This window comes from Syngnathus leptorhynchus, chromosome 2, assembly GCF_054491065.1.
Source record: "Syngnathus leptorhynchus isolate UIUO chromosome 2, UIUO_Slep, whole genome shotgun sequence".
NCBI classification, from domain to species: domain Eukaryota; kingdom Metazoa; phylum Chordata; class Actinopteri; order Syngnathiformes; family Syngnathidae; genus Syngnathus; species Syngnathus leptorhynchus.
In genome coordinates, this window is record NC_141196.1 from 11,611,404 (window position 1) to 11,626,711 (window position 15,308).

The 15,308-nt window shown below is 40.4% G+C and overlaps 1 long non-coding RNA gene across 2 annotated transcripts in view; it reads right to left on the reverse strand.

The window, feature by feature from the left end:
* Positions 1-15,308, reverse strand: part of LOC147060746 (uncharacterized) — a 94,310-nt gene that overhangs the window by 56,062 nt on the left and 22,940 nt on the right. Inside the window, exon 1 of one of the 2 annotated variants that reach the window (XR_015065553.1) lies at positions 11,433-11,565. The exons of the other annotated variant lie outside the window; for it this stretch is intronic. This is a non-coding gene — a long non-coding RNA (uncharacterized LOC147060746). Of the gene's footprint in view, positions 1-11,432; positions 11,566-15,308 lie in introns of those variants that run through there. 2 annotated transcript variants of the gene reach the window in all.

A 15,308-nucleotide genomic window follows, 5' to 3' on the forward strand; every position in this document is an offset into this window, starting at 1 on the left:
CACAAAGAATAGTACAGAGCAACATTTTGATCTGAATGATACAAAGCAGTCTACACAAGCTGTCATTCTAAAAATATGGATTTGGGAACAGTGGAAGCTTCGGTAGCTTCCTAATTTGCAATTGTATCATGGTGATGGACAGTTTGGTCCTGAGACAAACACATGCAGTTGACATTGTTTGAAGTGAAATATTGGGTCCTTAATTTGAAATAAAAAGGATTTTGACCAATGTTCTGGTCTAAACGTGTGTAATAGTTTCCTCGTAACCACCTGCACGAGAGGGAGAAAAAACAGATGCACTGTGTATAAATCCTAAACAGCTAAGCAAATCCTGGTGAAATTAAATGCAAACAAAAAAGATGCCATGACTCATCTTCAGCAGTATGACTGACATGAGTCATGGATTCTCTTTCAAATTAATTTCCATAATGAAAGCATACATCCAAAAAGGGTCGTTGTTGTTTCAAAGGCCCTTTGTGATGTATAATTTGAGCCGACACTCGTCTTCCATAGCATGCGGAAAGAGGTGCAATGATAACCTGAAAATGATGTCCCCATGCTTTTGTCTGAATGCCGCATCATTTAAGTGTGGGCAGGCAATCCATGCTCTGACAAAATAATCTGTCTCAGCACAGCAGCGATGATCCGCCTCCTCGCTATTCACCAGTTGATCTGTATTGTGAGATTCAGCCACAATACTGTTTTGCTTGAAATTCTCATGTCGTTAACAATCAGGCTGGAAGCATGAATGTTGACCTTTTTTTGGGTATCATCCCTTTAGTTTTTCTAAAGCACATTGGAGCAAACTATGGGTAGCATATCAACTCTTGTGACTCTCGGATCAGTCATCCTTATTCAAAGCACAGGTGAGCTGACTTGCCCATTTGACTCAAATAAAATAATGACCGCAAAAGTCAATAATGTTCCATAGCATTATTTTAGCGGCAAAAACGGTACACAGCTCTTTCCTGGCTAATCAGTCCAAGATGGATACGTTTTATTATTTTCCTACCAGAGAAAGGAGACTAAAAATGACGCTTAACAGCATTAGTATGAATGAACCAGCCTCCACACAATTAGATTAACACAATTAACATTGTAAAATCCTTTCCTAAATTGCCTAAATGGTTCTCAATTACATGAACTATTTTACACATTAAAAATGATCCGCGTATGTGGAGCAGAGATTTACAGACGGCTAAACCATTCCCCCTTTAAAAAGTATTCCTGAAACAAGACATGTAGACGTTTCCATGTAGCTGGGTGCCATTGCAATTGGGGAAGTGGTTTAAAATTAATTATCTGTGTGTTATAGGGGCATGAAGCCATCAGCTATGAAAGTGATATGATATAATTCAGTCATTAAGAAATGGCTGCTTCATGCAACCTATCTCCTTGGTGTGCCCCCTCAACTGCAATTTGCTAAGTCAAGGTCATGGCCGCCAGCCATCAAGCAGCCATCACTCATTCTTGACTAAGCAAAATATATGAGGTCTCATTATTAATTACCATCACTTGACATGGCCTGCTTATTTTTTTTTATAATGATTTGAAACAAAGCATGAATCAATAAAGTTTTCAATGGAATAAAGAAAAGTGATGTCTGTATTAAATCACATCAGACTGCAAACTGGCTGCATTTCTCCACAGGCAGTGCAATTGAATATAAGTTGCCCAATCTACACTAGCTGCTCTTCTTTCATGTAATCCCTGGAGTGCAGATGTTGTCAACTCGATTACAAGTCCTGGCATGAAAGCACACACTTGGCACACTGACATTTTTGAGATAAAATATCAGTGTACTTGAGATGACACTTTTAAGCCTGGAGCTGCAAGATTAAATGGCCATGCAATTGTTACGGAACCTGAAAACAATTTTGAAACAATACAGATTAAATATCGAGATCCTCTTAGTTTTCATGCAGACCGAGAGGAAAGTCACATTCTCTTTATCTGACAATTTAGCCTAAATCCCCCCGGTCACAACATACTCCTCACTGTCTATGTAAGGGGATCCAATATAATTCTACTTCCCCAAAGATAATTATGCTCACAACCTAAGAAATGCTGGGTTAAAAACAATCCAATTTGGGTTAAAAATTGTTTTGCACAGAGCAAGCCATTTTTTCATTCAAAACAATGCAACAATTGGCTTTTTTTTTTTTTTTTGCTGCAAATTAACAAAGTTGCGGGGTGTGAAATCTTATTTGCCATTTTGATTGGCTATTACACCTGCGATTAACATTTTCAATCACTGCAAAAACAGTGGCTGTCGGTCAGCGAATCCTAAAGAACAGTTGCCGAACCTCAACAGTTTAGTTGGTTAGTGGTGGGCTTTGACATGAATTGTGTATTTTACTACAAATTGCCAGTATTTAAAGATCTAACAATAATTAAATAATTTCCATTTATGACTTCAGCACTGTAGAACTGTATTGTGTCATACCAAAAGTAAATAGATAGATAATTTTCTCTAACATGATTATCATTTGCCATTTTGGAAGTCGAGATCGAAAGGATAGGCGAGGCGTGACACTATAAGTCGAGGGGAGTTGATTGGATTCGTGTTTGTTTTCTCTATATAACAGGAGTCAGTTAATGTCCATTGTTTCCTGAATTTTCCATTCTACTTCAGAGTACGACAAGGTGGGTCCTAAAACTTTGGATCCAGTGACAACAACATGGTAAAGTGACAAAGTGTCAGTCATAAACAACAACGATCCATACAAAGCACTCTAATTCACAGAAAGACTCAAATTGTCGACACATTATCGTTAAGTTGCCACATGGTGCTTTTAACAATTCCCATGGGGTGCACCGTGAGAGTAAGTAAACTACAGCAGAGAGGAAGTTGGCTACTTGAACTAACAGGGTGTGATTTGGTCTCCTTTCAATGCAACTTTTCAATGGAAGAGCTTGTGTGAGAAAATGTGTCAATACTCACTGGAGTTACAATGTCAGTCTTTCCCTTGACAAATGTTAGCTGTGTATATGTTCTCATTCTAATTTGGCACATTTATCCCTCACAGCTGTATTTTAGCCAAATGCCTAGTGCAGCACTGGTTAGCACGTTTGCCTCACAGTGGAGAGGGGGTCGGTTCGATTCCAGCTCTGGCCGTCTCTTGTGGAGTTTGCATGTTCTCCCTGTGCCTGCTTGTGCTTCCTTCATATACTCTGGTTTCCTCCCACATTCCAAAAGATGTGCCAGATAGGCCAATTGTGCACTTCAAATTTTCCGTAAATGTATGCACGCATAGATATGATGAAACAGAAAAATACCGAACAAAAATATGCAGGAAAACAGAATAATCTCCTGTTTGATTCAAGTATTATTGTTTTGTATTATTGCTGTCCATCTCACAGCTGATACGTCTTTTGTGTGCATAATCATACTAATTACACGCTGGAGAGAAAAAGATTGACAAATGTCCGCTGGGCTGCATTTAGGGCTTGTTGCTAATGTGTGTACATTGACAACGTGGACGTGAGGAGAGATGTGTGTGTGTTTGGTGATTGGTTTTGAATGGGAATCCAGAAGAAAAAGTGTCAGTGAGATAACAGGACTGAACATGACAGATGGGGAAGGTAGGAGGGAGACAAAATGGGTACCTACCACAAGTCAAATAGTGGAAAAAGAGGGTGTGTGCGTTGTGTGAGAGAGAAAGAGCGTGAGAGACAGCGAGAAAGTGAGAGAGAGCGAGAGAGAGAGACAGAATGTGGTGATGAGAGAGAATTAGTGTGCAAAAGGAAGGTGCAATAGAGTCACAGAACAAAAGGAAAACAGAAAATGGGAAGGGAGGGCTAAGGAAAAACTGCCGCTGGAGGAAAGAGCGTGACAGATGACGGAAAAGTGCTAGAGTGCCCCCCGCAGGCCATTAGAGGTAGCAGGCAGACTGACGTGGGGGGGGGGGGGGGGGGGGGTCTTGCAGAAGTGTTGCGCATTGCCTGTTCAAATGAAAACATTACACCACCACCAACTGATTGCTGCTAATAGACAATACGCAACCAATGAAATGGGTGCCATTAATTTTCTGGCAGGCAAATTCTCTCCCGGTATAAATTAGACTGTAGGTTGAAGTGTGAATGCAACAGCAAACAACGTAATGACGAGACAACGTAAAGAGTAGCATTCGACATGTTCCCCTCGTGAAGTTCCTGTGTCTTGAGTGTAGCCTACCTTCATGCAAAATCATGCGGACATGGACACTCCACAGCCCCAAGGTCAACAAACGCATCACATCCTGCATTGTGTTACCATGAGAACACGACTCCTTGCAGTCTCATTTATATTCACAGTCACACAGATGTAGATTTGCAAAATCTATTAACTGTCATTTCCACATTATCTGTTGAAGGAAAAACAGCGACATGGCAATGCCATTGAACTTGACGTGTCATAGATTTTTCAGTGTTGGAATTGTTGTCATTATATGTACGTTTTGTTTTCACGGCAACATCTTGGACGACATGTTAAAAGGCCAGCGACAGATGTTTGTTATTTTATAAGTGATACATCTGTACAATGTGATGTACTGGTTGTGGATGCTCGAAGCTGCCTGTGAGCAGTCGAGATTTTTGGTTGCATCTGCGTCCCACACAAAATAGAAGGGGGAAGGGGGGGGGGGGGTCACAGACACAAGAAAGTGAGCACGCAAACTGCAAGGAAACATAAGAGCATCACAATGACAAAAAGCTGAGGCTAAAAAAAAATGTATTGAGTATTATTTTAAAATTGATAGCTAGTTTGATGGCAGACTGAGCAAAATTACATTTTTATATTGGGCAGGTTCCGCAAACAATCTGTATCGGGCCAATGCACGCTGTTAAAAATGACCAGTGTAGTCTGCTTTACGCTGAGTCAGCTGGGACAGGCTCCAGCTTCCTGGGACCTGCAACAGGATAAGTGGTACAGAAAAGGGATGGATGAATGGATCTGTTAACACGACGTCTTACACGTCTTTTTCAATCCTCTTGTGTGATTTCCAGCTAAGACTGGATTTACTGTACAATGTGGATGAAATTCTGTTGTAATGCAAATGATTTGGGGGGCTTTCTGTTTTCATGTACATTTCAAGTGACATATATTCGATATGGCTGTGTTAAAATTCATAAAAGCATGAAACAACCCGTATGCTCACACAAATTGCTCATAAATAACTCCACAAGTGCCAACACTGAGCAGCAATGACATGGGGGGGAAACATATTGTATCAATAATGCAAATATTAACCCTTGTTTTCCATGAACACAGACTGCAGTATGTTCCAGATCCACTTTTAAGAAAACCCGGACAGTTTCTTTTTTTTTTAATAAAATTAATCAAATTTTAAGCTCACATTAGGAACTCAAGTATTGCTCTCAACACCAAACATCAGAATTATCCTGCGGTTTGTTTAACATGCAAAATCTCTATGAGAACAGCGCATGACTGAGTGATACCATAGAGTTTACGCGAGATAATCGATCACTTTTTCTTCCTGTTAACATTTTTTTTATCTGATTTTGTAATACTCAACGATCCAATTTGTGGGGGTTGCATGGCATGTGGCTCTCTGCAAGTAATTAGTAGAGAGCAAGTGGACAATTCCCAGACCAACCCTGTGGGCTGAACTTGTCCTGTAGCAAGCCACGTATCGATCTGCCTCTTGAAGGCATTACTCAGCAAATAAAGAGCAGCTCCGAAATGGTCATGCATTTATTCATAGTTCTGATGACGCTCGTAAGGCACAGATGGAATAAAAGAGGGTTTTTCACCAGGTAAACTGTCCTGAGAAGTGCATGCTCGTTGTATTATAGATGCCGGTGTTGATTAATATTCCAACATTTTTTATAACAAGGCTAAGATGCACAAGAGCTTCTAGGTTTTGTTTTGTTTTTTCCAGAGTAGCAAGATAGCAATGTTATTTAACTGCTCAACATGATTGATAAGTAACACATAATAATTGTCTTTCCTGGAGTGTGCAATCTGGAAGTTCTGGCGAATTCCTTTCGGGTCAGGTTGCAATATATGCAACAGCTCCAGCATGTGGATCTGTTTTTGAAACTGTACTCATTGTGGGTACATGCCACTTGAATACTACTACGGCCCTGTTCAAATGGACGACAACTGCCTAATGGCCATTACGGGCCACTCGGCAGCTGTGTGTAATAATAAAGAGCGTACGTCGAGTCTCAAAGTACACTAAAATGAATACTTCAGAGATGGTACTTGCACTCGTGTGCAGAAAAGACCTAACAACAATAGCCCACCTGGACTCCGCCACTGCGGCTCAGCGTATTCAAACAATACACACGGAGAAAATGCAGACATGTTCAAATCTGAAAGGATGACATTAACGATGAGAGATGAGCACAATGACAGAGGGCTGTGTGAGACAATAAAATCAAGGCCATCCAAGAAGCAAGATGGATTGATGAGTCCATTGAGCGGAGATGGCAGATGGCCAGCTAGCACAGAGGTCAGTGTGGAAGGATATCTCTTGGAAGGAATGATGCATTTAAGAGCACCAAGGCTGCCAGGGCGGCCTCTCCAAGGGAGGCTCGTATGGTGCGGAGGTGGGAAATGAAGCTGCCATGTCGCTGATGCAGACACATGAGAAATCTTCAAATTGGAGAGAGGCCGAGTGATGAAGCTCAGTGGATAAAGCGGTGGTGAAAAAGAGTGATGAGTCGAGAGCCGGGAGATAAAAGGCAACAGGTGGAGGAAACATGATGTGATGGGTCAGGTTAATTTGAATTAAAGCACTGGGAAATTATGACAAATATGACCCATTTTTCTTAAGACGCCGATGCATAGCAGCTTCCTGCACACATTTGCTCAGATAGCAGAGCGACTGCCAGGAACTGTTTGCCTGTTGTTATTAATCAACCATTCAGTTTTTCAAACACTCACACAAAGAGGGGAAATAATGGGTTAGTGAGAAGGCCCACAAAAATGAAAAAAAAGACCACCCATATGCCCGTTGTGATTCGATGCGAGGGATCCGGCTAAATGTCTTTTGACACCCCGCCTGGCTAATTGAGTTAGCTTTGTAACAATGAGGTCCACAAAAAAAAATGCATGCACCACGTCTGCCATACAGCAAACATGTTCACCAGAGATGAAGTGAGTCATTGAAAGTCAACTCTTCTAAAGGTCTAAAACAGTTATGCCTCTACTTTTTTTAAAGCAACCCTTGACATTCTAGCTTAGTCTACACGCTGTGAAGATTTCATTAAGTCCAGCACCATAATTAAATGAGACCCATACAGAGGTTTAAAAATGCTGCCTTCACAGTGATACGGAGGGAAGAAGACACCATGGTGTCGCAATACACAATATATGAGCCGCCATACTAAGATAGGGGGGAAAAAATATTGATATTAAAATTGTTATTTAGGTTTAAATAGTTATTTAGTTATGGCAAGTGAACGATCAGGGATGTTGACAGATATATCAGAATTATTTAAATCAGCAGCGGTTATCTTATTCTGTATTTAATATGTATAGCTTCTCTCTTACCACACCAGCCAAGACAGGTGACAATGTCGGAGTCACGCAAGGATCACTGCGTCCTTGTCCGCAGTGTGCCACATTCAAAGGGAATGAGGATTGGCGGCGACTGAAGTCTGTGACTGACTTGGCTATGTCCATCCCCACAATGGCGCAGACCACCCTTTTTGAAATATGATGGCTGGCACGCGGCTGCCAAATTATCATTACAAACATGTCTCGATGGAATATTTTAATATTTTTCTTTTTGCTTTATTTTTACTTTTTCTCAAATCTATTCATTTGCTGCACAAAAATATCCGATGGAAATACAAACTGTAAATTTGGGTCCTGAGGGGAAACCAATTTTCTAAATTGTGATTGGAGAAACATTGGATCTAATCGTTTTAAAGTATAATCGTAAAATACTTATTTGCTCATACTGGTGATATATTGTTTTTAGAGCGGGACGGCAGTCCCATCTTTCCCAAAGTAGCATAAATTACCTCACCTCAAGGGTTTCAACAAAACTCCAGATCAGAAAGGTGAACACAGAGATCAAATCCACTTTCAACTTTTCCAAAAATTCAACTTAATCTGTCAGCTCGTCTTATTTACCGCTCTTTAGAAAAGGCAGCGAAAGAATGATGCAACCAATGCCCTCAAGATGTCCTCAAGGGAAGATCCTCCCATTTTTTTTCCTCCTTCCTCCATCTGTCAAAATCTTATTCTCACTTCAATACACAGCCTACGGTGCATATTAGAGTCAAGGGCTGCAAGATGTACATTGAGCCTTTTGGAAGCGCGCTTGACAACTAGTAAGGGTTAAATCTCTCACTTGAGGCGCAACCTGTTCTTCAAGCAAAACACATCATCCTTCTAATCCAGGTCATATGAGCGGCAGCTTTCTGAGCCACGCAGACGTCATACATACATGCATGTGCGCAAAGGATATAAAAAGCATTTTCCTTTGAGGCAAATCACTGGGACGACTCAACTAAAACAGAAACAAATGTTGGTTTTGCATTAAGGGATTCCTGTATTCCCAAGCCCACTTCATATACACAGCAAGAGAAGTGATTTATTGAGGCTCATAAAACTGTAATTAAATGGGAACTCAACCCCCAAATTTTCTTTTCAATAATATTGTTAGGGTTCAAGGGGAGGAGCGCCGGCAAGTAAGGAAGCGCGGCTGCGGTTCAATCAAAACCAAACATTTTATTTAAAGGAACAAAAAGTCAAACACGATACTATGCAGGTCAAAGACTAAATCAAGAGAAATCCAAAAACTAAAGTGAAACAAAATATCAAGGCCATTTTGGCACTTTCTGTCGATTAAAAATGTCACAGGTGGTTTTTGCGCATTTAATTCATATTCCACAAACAAAGCATAAATCAGAACACTGTGGTTCAAGTAGTTGGGCTGCACAGAGCATATAATTACGAAGAAAATGTGGGGGTTGACTTCCCCTTCAAGCTAATATTCAAGCCTGTGCATTGCAGGGGATGCGCCAGCCTTTTTTCTGACCTCGATTTGCTGCAGGTGCTCTGCTGTGCTCGGATGTTAGCTGCAAGCAAGCAATGTCATTTCATATGAGTCGCCAGGCCAGCAGCGCTTGAAAGTTTAGGGTGCTCATGCTGATGTTGTTACTTCAACCGCCGCATCGGGTACACTCTCCATCTGCCTGTTCCCTGTCAGTTTGGCAAATGTCCAACAAACTGAGGGCAACTCTAACCCCTCCTTTCACCGCCGGCATAAAAAAAAAAAAAAAAGAGAGCAGTGCTTTGATACATTTCTAAAGCGGCTGCCTTCCTGTGGATGATAGAGGGGTGAGTGAGCTAATTCCACCAGGAGGGAAATGTTGGACAAGTCCTACCTTTTTGACCACCACAGCCTCTTTGCAGGCCAGTCTCTACTTGTAAAAGCGCTGCCTCATCTTAAATCGGCTGGAAACGGGCCTTCTGATCCAAGGCTTTGACCCGAGGAGCCATTTTACTAAGCAGTAAAGTGGATGTGATTCTGTGTGGTAGGCAATATTTGGCATTTCCATTATCAGTTGTAAAGGATCCACCATAACAAATCTGTATTAATTGACACCATTCCAATATGGTGTAGCAAGTCTATTTAGTGGTTAACAGATAACTAAACACTGCTGGTAAAATGGGATGGACAAAACACAAAAGGTGCTAGGATTGGAAATCTCTTGACAGGGTTGAAACAAAAATGATTTGTTCATTGTGCAGAAGGGGTCGATACACAGAAACAAGTCTGTAATGAGATTTGTTAAATGTTGGCAGTAGTCATTAATTCCGTGTTTTCATTACTGTCTTATTAAAGACGGACTTTGACGGAGTTTGAAAACTGCAAGTGAGATTTGATTGTAACATGACTTCAACGCCCCCCAACTCAACGAGTTTGACCAAAACTGACGTGCAACAACAATTCTTAAACATGACTGTTCACAATTTCATGCAATCGTGAACATGCATAGTGCACAAATAGTTTTTTTTTTGGGTTTTTTTACGCTGATGCTATTAAATATATTTGGAAGAATGAATTCCGATAGCATATCAATCATCCAATGAATTTTTTTCAAATATGTATTGACAAAAAGAACTTCTATTTTGGTTCCTTAACACTTACACTTAAATTAATTACAGGAATAACATTTGACTCTACAATAATTAGATTTTACAACACAGAAAAAAAATGATCAAAAATTGGCCTATTATGGGGATAGGAGGGATGTATGCGTCATTATCCTTGTCTTTGCAGAAAAAATAGCCGGCCAATTTTTGCAGATTTTGAATTGGCCTAGTTATCATTATTGCGAGTGTGATATCATCGAGTTCTTGTTTCCTTAATAAAAACTCAATGGGGAAAGATGATTTGCGATACAGCTGTTTTGAGATGGCCACAGAATCATCTAAATAGGCACCATTGTATATTCCCTTTTAAGCATGATCCAAATTCAACTGGGACAACTGCCACCCAGCCTCCACACCCCACAGTGGAAACACAAGAAAGATTACAATTAAGTCTTCCAAATGGAAAACTGAAACTAGCGGAGCCACTTAGGTCGTAAACTCGGTGAACGAAGGCCTTTCCTGCCAAAAAGGTGGTAATGACATCTCAGCCTCAAGCATGCCTCCGCTGTGCTGCATGCAGAGGTGTGAGTCTCCCCCCTAGCCAGAATAGCTTGGCCTACTGTCGTGCCTTGCGCACCAGTAAACACAGAAAGTGCTCACTTCCTCCTCCCGCTTCATCACTCTGCCAAATCGCCCCTAAATTTCCAACTCACTGATAAAGCCATTGCCATTAGTTATAAAAATGTTGCTCGACTACACGGCGCATCTCTCAACAGACTGCACATTGATTTTCTCATTAGAAGTTAATGTATTTGCTTTTTGTTGATTTGATTTCCATAGCCCCTTGGGTCAAACGTTCATTAAAAAAAAAAATGGATGCCACGTGTATCACTTTAAGAGAGTAGATATATGTGATTCCTAGCCAATGAGTGAGATACTAGAGAGAGCAAGCAAGAGAGAGCGAGAGAGAGCGAGAGAGAGCGAGAGAGAGAGATGTACCGTATATAGGGGGTGCAACGGACACTATTTGTTGATGGTCGTCCAAAACACACAGTCTTCAAAAGGTCGGTCTGCAGGCTATGACATTGTGCTACTTTGTTCTAATGTGCACCCACCTGCGAGTTGGCCAGTGTTATCTTAACCTGCTCTGATCTTGTCTCTTTGCTTTGCCATAATGATATTTGACTTTCATGCGCCGTCACACTTGCTGCACTGCCTTCCACAATGTGTGTCTTTTGTCACAGACATCTTCCTCCCCCTTCTTGCATCTGAAACTGCAAAGCTCACATATATTCAGCAGCAACACCTGCTTTATTTGCAGTGTGTTGCTTGACTGCAATGGTTCAAGAGTCACTTCACTCACTGCACTCACCAAGTGTTGTCCAGACTTGTGTGCCAGGCTCCGTGGGGACATTCCAATTTGCCCTCCTCACACCCGTCTTTACAATAGCTGTCCACTGAATTCAATTTTGTTTTCTGGAACAACTGGAATGTGCAAGAGAAGTTGACTTTCCACTTCCTGTGGAATTTGGAGAAGAGCAGATTGAAAATGCGATCATCCTATTACATTAAATGATTTAGCGTCGGTCCATCCCTTGACACACATGTACTCCACTTGACTGACCAACTCATGTTTAAATGAAAATAGCTCGAGAAGTGCAATATCAGCTAAGTCATAATGCTACGGGCGACCTCCTGCAAACTCTTTTCTGTATTTCGAGAGATATCTTTCACAGGAGTTAACGTTTCATGCTGGATAAGTTGTGTGAAATGAAGTCTGAAAAGCAACACTGAAAAAAAAAACCCGAAGCAGTTTTGTGGCAGATTCTTGAGCCTTTATGGAGCGTCAAATAGCATGGGGCAGGTTGTCCGAGGCTTCAAGGATTATTAGGTGAATTTGTATTGTCAGGGACATGCTGCACTCTCCCGGTTATAAATGGTGTGTTTCACTCTCAGCCCAATCCTATCAATCTAACACTTTAGGGTATCATCAGTACGTTAGACCTTGGCGTGCTCAGCAACACAAATGAATGAAATGCCTTTCCCACAGGATTCGTGATAATTGCACCGTTTTGTTTTTTTTCTTTTGCTCCATCATTCGTTTTAAGATAATTACATTCATGGAATTTGCTGCATCCTTAAATGTTTAATGTTCAGCCGCTATTTAATAACGTGTAAATTTACAATAGAAGACCACGCATTGGTTAATGTCTTGATATGTACGGGCTTCCGATGCGGGGGGGTTGCAGCTATACTGAGCCTTCTTGTGTTTACTGCTGTAGACGCTGTTTACTGTTGGATCTCAAAATAAATATTTCTTTTGAAATGCAAATGATGGCATGCTCAAAGAACATAAAAAATAAAAAGCGTTTAGCCTTGTTTTCTGCTTCCGTCCTCCATGCTGAGGAGCATGCTATGAAGCCAGACTGCATTCGAGAAGTAACTTCTACTTGGTTTTGCCACTATTTGCTGCAGCATTTACATCATAGCTGCACTCATGAAAAATAGATAAATTATGCTCAGTAGTGCAGGGCTAAGTAAGTGAAGGGCTGTTTTAAGATGCATTTGAATGAGTCTCATGTCCAGAAGACAAATGTCTCCATAGATTTTCAGGACTGTTAATAATTTTGATTTGCAATGAAAGAATGCATGTTGTATTACATATCTTGACTCTAAAAGATGATTTGCCAGATGTAGTAGAAATATACAACATGCTGCACACCTTTCATTGGCTCTGCACATTGGCCTGAAATGTTTATTTCTGTCATGTGCCTAAGCCGACTCAATGATATAAATATACAAAAGTCCGACTATATGCCGTCCAGGTAATTACAAATGGATATTTAATAAACTTCACGGACTTTAATTTATCACTTCATGTGCACGTATGTGGGAGGGAAAAAATGCCCCAAAAAAGAAAATTCTACTGCCCAAAAAAGTAATGTTTCTTTTCTTCACAACAGTTGACAATTCATTTAAAGTGCATTGAGTTGTCACTACCTAAAACTGTATTTCATACAACCATTAAATGACTGAGCCTAAGCTTAAGTCCAAGTTTCGCACTTGTTACATAATATGAAAAACAACTGATTGATACACTACATTGACTAGCAAAAAAGGAGACAGCTGAAGACAAATAATTGACATTTGCACATAATATCAAGTGTCTCATCAGGCACTGATGGAAAATGAACTAAACGTGTCAATAACCTATGCCTCATTTACATATAAATGGTGCAACTGCTGCAGTTCATCTCTCCACAAGACTGATTTGGCTTTTGAATTAAATTACACGCGTTCACAAACATTGATTACTTGTCTATGATCGAAATTATAATGCAACAAGCTGTAGCGCAGCATATGAAGGCGCAATGCAAGACTCTTTCGAGGAATGGTGTTAAACTAAAACGGGGATGTCGACAAAGATGAATGTCGCTGTCCAAGTAATGCACATTTCCTCATTACAGTGCAAGAAACAAACTAATGCTGCTTCAAGTAGCACTAAGCCTGATTGATGAACCCTACAACTCAGTTGCAACAAGGGGCTGTAACTGTTTTGTTTAAATTAACACGCAACAGTCAGCACATAGTGCTTCTTCTCTGGCACAATACCAACTAAAAGTTTCCAGAAAGAACAAGGCTTTTTTTTTTTTTTTCTTTTTTTTTTTTTTTTTAAATTTTAATCTACCTCCACATTCGAGCCTCTCCTCCCCCCCCCGTTGCTGCTTTTGATCAAAAAGCCCGCTGAGTCCTCACAACTCAATGACTAATACACTGAAGAATCCTTGAGCACAAACTTGGCTTCCTGTCCTGCCTGTACACTGTTTGCATGTGAGCAAGTACCTTTCAGCATTACGGCCACACGAGAACAAAAAAACGTACAGGAATTAGTTTGTGATGCCAAAGTTGTCATTTTAGGACAAACAGTTTTCATATTATGACAAAAGAATTCATGTTTTTTGTTTTCACATATCACAGGTGACTATGGTTGAAAGGCCTGGTCCACCCTGGACTGATTGCAAGCCAATTGCAGATGTTATAATGTAAGTATATTACCAAAGTTTAGTGTTAGATAGTTTTCGATTGACTGTCAACATCCTCCCTCAAATATAGCAGTAACATCTCCATCCAGCAACATGCCATATATATTGATCGGATAGAATCAACTGTGGTGTTCATATTTAATAGATACGTGTCTTTCGCCTACTGCCTAAAGTCAGCTGGGAAAGGCTTCAGCTTGCCCGCGACCCTCGGGAGGATTAACGGTTCAGATGATGGATGGATAGACGGATGGATGGAGCGAGTCAGAGCTGCTCTATTCCTTCATTTTGATCTCAAAACTGTTTGTTATACTTTTCTTCAAACGGATGTCTTTTGCACTACAATATTTGTGGTGGTATATCACACAATACAAAATGAATGTATCCTATTTGCCCCGACAAAGTTGTGTTCAGAAAATGTATGCAGCTTCTTTGAAGACATTATGGTGAGACTTTCAATTATTTGCTAATTGTATTCTGTAATCTATCTGCATAATACAATGAATCAAGTTTTCTAAATCTGAATATAAATGTTTTATGAATCAAACTCCAGGTTAAAATGTTAGCCAAAAACAAGGAATGGAAAGAAACCCAGGGAAAAAAAAACAGTGAAAAAGGTAAACAAGTAAGCTGCAGATGACGAAGATTGATGGAAAATATAGTTATTTGGAAAATGGAAACATGTTTGTTTACGTTTTGTTAAAGTCCAAATACAGACGACCATGGGTTAGCCCGGGCTCAAAACACTTTTGGTAAAAGACCGACCATTAAGACTTTAGTATAGCGTTATATATTTAATAATTGGACTTTTTCCATTTCTTTTTCACAATGTTCTGATTTCATGCTCATGTTTTTGTTTTCTGTTGCCTCAATCTGCTTTCGTAAGCAAGACTACAAGCTCAACTACGGAGAAAAGGAGACACTCAGGAGATTTGCACTGACTTAGTGCACCTAATAGTTTTAGTCACAGCAGTTGTCACCTCATTAGACTTGTCATTCATGTGTATCCCACCAGCTCATCAGGTGATAGACGGATGAAGAAATCTGAAAGACAAACTTTAATCGTTTGTGGTTGCTCATTTAAGTCGACATGGGAACGTGTGATGAAATCTCTCCATTCTTTTGAACATGTTTGTTCTCATCCCTGCTGTGAGAGCAAAGGATGAGGAATGAGACACACAACCCTGTATAATGCAATTACAAGTTGC